The sequence below is a fragment of the Tupaia chinensis genome, unplaced genomic scaffold (genome assembly GCF_000334495.1).
Source record: "Tupaia chinensis unplaced genomic scaffold, TupChi_1.0 Scaffold143797_1, whole genome shotgun sequence".
In the NCBI taxonomy this organism is placed as follows: domain Eukaryota; kingdom Metazoa; phylum Chordata; class Mammalia; order Scandentia; family Tupaiidae; genus Tupaia; species Tupaia belangeri.
In genome coordinates, this window is record NW_006203647.1 from 455,659 (window position 1) to 461,307 (window position 5,649).

Consider the following 5,649-nt stretch of genomic DNA (forward strand, 5'->3'; position numbering starts at 1 on the left):
ATTTACCAACACCAGACCAGATCTCCAAGAAGTTCTCAAAGAAGTGCTATACCAGGAAAATTAAATACAAACACACAGAAATAAGAGTTCAAAAACTAAGAAAATGGCTAACTTAATCATAGGGACAAGTCTGGAGTTGAATGTCATATCCCAGAATTTAATCAGGAAGATCGAACCACAACAGAAGATAGATTAAGTACATAAGACTGGCTGATAAAATAGCATTTTATTGCTTTTGACTAAAACACTGCTGATTTTCTTCTAGGCTTTGTTTTCCAGTTTTAAGGATTTTTGTCCTGTCTTGAGCTGTCGTTAGGTTCATATACCTACTACTTGAACAGAATCCTACCCTGTTTCCTGGCTTTAAGTTTTAAGTAAATTTCCTTAGCATTTATTTGATTTATTAAAGTTAAAACTGCTTTTCTTGAAATTACCAGCTGAACTTGCTATTGAAAGTAATTAGATTATTTAAGAAATTGTGTGATAATAAAGTGGGGGGAAAAAGGAATGGAAAACTACTGTAGACACCAGAGATAGTGTAGGAGGACGGTGGACGGCAGAGAGTCAGAAATAGGGTGTGTGTGTGTGTGTGTGTTTGTGTGTATAAAACTAGAAATAAAAAATTATTGATGATAACATGCATGATTAAGCCACTAAGCAGTATATTCTGGATGGGAAATTGCATTTTATATGTTGTGACAATGCATAGGGAATGAATGTAAATTAATTAGCTAAAAAAATGTTTCAGAAAAAGCTCATAGAAATATGTGTAATGGAAAAACTATGTATGAATTTCAAAAAGGTTTTGTACTAAAATAAATTTTTTTAAAAAAAGCTATTTTAATCAACTACTATAAGTGCGTCAGGGTAATTTCCTGTAACAAATTCATAACTGTGTGTTTTTCTAATGGTTCAGGACCTTTGATTGAATCCTGACTAACATTGGCCTATATAAAAGAGTAAAAAGGGGCCAGCAGGTGGTGTGGTGGATAAGGGCGCTGGATTCCCACATGGCCAACCATGGTTCAAGTCCTGGACCTGGTGACTTGCTTTCTCACTTTCCCTTTCTCTCTCTTTCTCTCTCATCAAATAAAGAAAAAAATAACAATAACAAATGGAAATAAATAAATAATTTTTTTAAAAAAGTAAAATGTTATCTATGGAAAAGTTATTTTTCTTTCTTCTATTTTTCTCATCCGTGCCCTATAAAATCCATGTCATAGGTTTCTGCAGATACACTTAAGTTTTCTAAGTTATGACTTGAGAAGATTTAGAATGCTCTATTTCATTACTCTGAAGTGCATCAAGGCTAGACCATGGTTTTCACATGTGTTATCATGTTCATCATCTTGTTTTCTTTTCAAATGGATTTGACTTATGTATTGGGCTTTTGGAAAAGTTATGACGCATATTTGCATAGAAAAACAGAAAAGTATGTCATGACTTTTTCAGTGACTTAATACTTTGCATTCTTTCATGAAACCATGTTAGAGATGATAAGAATGTTTGGGGTCCCAATATTTGATGGATTAATGAGAACATTTTGAACAGCAATTACTACTGAAAGTGACTTGATAGGTGTAGACTGAGAAAGTGAGATCTACACTGTGAACCTCTGACTTGACCCTGACGCTGTTTAAGGAACCAGGTTAAGGGTAGTGAGCTGCTTAGAACGGCACTGACACTTACCTCTGGAACTGGTCTTCATAAGAAAGGTCCCTTGGAAAGTAAGGACTGCAACCTGTACTGTTATGCAGTAACTCTCAGGTGACAACCTGGGTCCTGCATATGGTTTAATCAGTGGTAAAGGTATTTGATTTCTACCTTGTAGTTATCAAGCAGTCAAGAAGTTACTAAGCAGCAGTGACTGATAAGCTGATAGGGGGTTGTTTGTTATTCTTCCACCTATTGGGCTAAAAAGGAAAGAAATCCAAGTGGAATTAGAAATTGTATTACCTACATTACAACAAGGTGCATGAGCTTCATGTTTATATGGGTTCCCTATGTCTTTCTAATCTCATAGGAGGCAATGTGGAACAGGCCCTGTTAGATGAGACACCCAAGTTTGTGTCCCAGCGGAGAAACTCTAAGTATAGGTATATGAATATGACTGACCAGCCCTCTTTTCTTGCTTGCTTGCTTGCTTGCTTCCTTTTTCTGGCTAGAGGCCATGTGTTCTCACCAGAGAGATAGAAGGAGAGGAGAAAGCACTTCCCAGTGGGGGATAGTCACAGCACCATCTCTTCTCCATCTTTCCCTCCTTTTGGAATTTTGGGCCTGCACACAAAGGCGCCAGGTATGTTTATCAGAGCAGCTGGGTCCCGAATTTGAACCACATGATCAGTCGTTTGATATCTGGTTGCCTTAGCCACCAGGCTACAGAGCCACCCTAATTCTATTTCTTAAAGACTAACAACATCTTGAAGTCCTCCATTCCTCCATCCACTCTGCAGTCACTTAGGATAACACTTCGTTTTTCCTTGCTGACCTAGCTGGCCATTATTTAGATAGAGTAATTCCAGGAGTTCAGGGCAAATGCATTCCCAACCCAGGTATAGCCCCTTTGAATTCCTTTTTTTTTTTCTTAAATAAATATTATTTAAATTTATTTATTATTATTATTTTACAAATTTGTTATAAGGAATGTGTGCTCACCAGAAAGAGACAGACAGACAGATGGAGAGAAAAAGAGAGAGAGAGAGAGAAAGTATAAAGCAAACTGCCAGGTCTAGGACTCAAGCCATGGTCAGCCATGTCGGAGTCCAGTGCTTTAACTATCACTATCACATCACCTGCTGGCCCTTTGAATTCCATTTGAAAGCCCAGCTTGCTTTGGGGTGGACAGGAGAATATGGGGCATGGAGTGTGCTTAGTGCTGCCACAACTGCCTCTTAATCACCATCCTTCCAACCCTTCCTGTGGAGCCAAGGGCCAAGAGTCAAGGGCCAAGGGTGGAAGACAGTACATCAGAAGAAGAAACATGGGATTGAACCCATGAGGTTTGGGAGTAACTATTTGTCAGATCCTTTCCCGCATGTGAGTTTACTACTGTGTAATAAACCTCTGTGCAGTGCTTTTTTGTTTGTTTGTTTGTTTGTTTTTTGGTGTTTGTTTGTTTGTTGAGTTTTGTGTTCTGGTCTCTCTGATGGTCTCTCTGATCCTACCTTTGGACAATAGGAATATCCCATTTAAAATTTTTTTTTCTGTCTTTCTTCCATGAGCGAGACAGAGACAGACTGATAAATAGGTACCCCTACAGGGTTCTCATGCTGAGATCCACCTTCTGCTTCAGTCAGTCCTGGGTTATGGGCACTTGCACACTCAAGGTGTTCAAGTAGGTCTCCAATACAAGCCTAGAGCTCTCCCATGTGGGTCATTTTCACAGAGTGTGCATGACCACTGTGCAAGTATCCAGCCTCCAGGAATCTTAGAAGGAGACTGCTAGCAAATTCATCTATTCTCTCTCTGCTGAGATTCATTACCTTTACCATTTTGGGACATAAACAAGTATTTCCTGAAAAAGGGAAACCTTTCTATTTTTGAGTGTTTCTCGATGTCTCTACCTCTACTGTGTTTGTTGGATAACAAATATACCCCCTGACCTGAAGGAAGACACTAGGCTGCACACAAATCCTTGAAAATATAGTCTAAGATATGTTGAAAAGCCACGAAGAATTACCTACCTAGATTAATATCTAGTAAAAAATGTCTTGGAGGAGAGATCAGTCTTTACAACACTGGATTGCTAGTGTGTCTACCTCAAGAGCAGGCTTCTTAAGATGGCTTGAATACATTTTCACATAATTCAGAATTGTAGATACAGATCGGAAGGCAAACTCCAGCATTTGATTTATGACCATTTGTAGTCTATAATGCCATAGTCTTTAGGATATCTGCCCTCACCAGAGTATCTCTTGGTATATTCTTGGGAGTTCTATTGCTAACCTCCATGTTCTAGCAACTTCTAGATATTTTTTAAATTTTACTATTTTTAATAATTTGAAACAATTTGAAAGCTACAATAGAGATTAAAGTACAGTTCAAGGGACCAGCAGATGACATAATGGTTAAGTCAGTGGATCCCCATGTAGTGAACTACAGTTCAACTCCCAGACCCAGTGACTTAAAACAAATGCTGGCTGTGTGTACATGCATGCCCAAGATCTGGAGAGGAGAATAGAGGAGAAGGAATTGTGGCGTGGCCATCCCCCCGGGAGGTGATTTCTCTGTTTCTGTCTCTCTGTCTCTCTCTGTCCCTCTAGCGAATGCACACACCCTATAGCAAATATCTCTCAAAGAATAATAAAGTACAGTTCAAAAAACCTGAACTATTTTAGGGTAAGTTTCTGACATTATGTTCATCCCTCCTCCATACTTTAATGTGTATTTCTTACAAACAAGAGCATCCTTTAACATAACCACAGGACAACTATATTAGTTTCCTATGGCTGTCTTAACAAATTACATCAATGATGGTTTAAAACAACAAATTTATTCTCTTATAGTCTGGGGGCCAAATACCTGAAATCAAGGCATTAGCAGGACTGTGATCCCTACTAATATTTCCAGGAAAGACCCTTCCTTGCCCCTTTCAGGGTCTGGAACTCCATGTGATTATGGCTGGTGGATGCACCACTCCAGTTTTGGTCTCCATCTTCCCATGGCCTTCTCTTCCTGTGTCATCTCTTCCTCTGTCTGCATTTATCTCCTCTGTGTGCCTCTTAGAGGCATAGATATTGCTCTGTTGCCAGTCTACAATCACCTTAGAAAATGTTGGGGCTGGCAGGTGGTGTGGTATTTAAAGGAGGTAGACTCCCACATGGCCAACTATGGTTCCAGTCCCGGACTTGGTGGCTTGCTATCTCACTTTCCCTTTCTCTCTCTCTCTCTCTGATCAAATAAAAAATAATAATAATAAATAAAATTAAGTAAATAAATAATACTTAAAAACAAAAAAAGAAAATATTTATAGACCCCTTTGGGTAAATTTAGAGGAAGATATATGGTATATTCTTGTGGCATTGTCATAGGATGTTTCCTCAAGGGGATTTGGCTTTCCATCATTCAGGAGGCTCTGGATCCATAAGCTGATCAAAATCTAAAAACTTGATAAGAGGGACCAGCAGTTAGCATAATGGCTATGTCACTGAACTCCCATGTAGTCGACTGTGGTTTGAGTCCTGGACCTGGTGGCTTAAACTCATGCTGGGTACATGTGCATGTGTGCCCAAGATCCTGAGGGGAGAATGGAGGAGTAGGGATTGCAGCGTGACCATCCCCCCCGTGGGGTGATTTCTCGCTTTCTGTCTCTCTGTCTTTCTGGCGAGCACACACGCTGTATAGCAAAAACCTCTCAAAAAAAAACAAAACAAAAACAAAAACAAAAACAAAAAAAACCCAAAAGCTTGATAAGAAACTAAGATGCTATTCTTGTAACTCAATTCAGGATTTTAGCTACCAGATCTAGATTTTACTGTTGTACTGATCAAGTGATACTTTAGTGAGCTGTCCATGTATTTCATTCATGACCTACAGTTTGCCAGACATTCTGGTTAAATTGAAGTAATTTATGCTACCATTTAGTAATTTTTCTCTACTTTGTCACTGGTAGCTAAGTGCTACCACTTGGCCTCTATTACACCAGGATTC

General features: G+C 39.0%; 1 pseudogene; it reads right to left on the minus strand.

Annotated features, from left to right (window-relative positions):
- LOC114005450 (transcription initiation factor TFIID subunit 9B-like) overlaps nt 1-3,860 on the minus strand; it is a 21,159-nt pseudogene extending 17,299 nt beyond the window's left edge.
- Between the last annotated feature and the right edge of the window lie 1,789 nt (nt 3,861-5,649).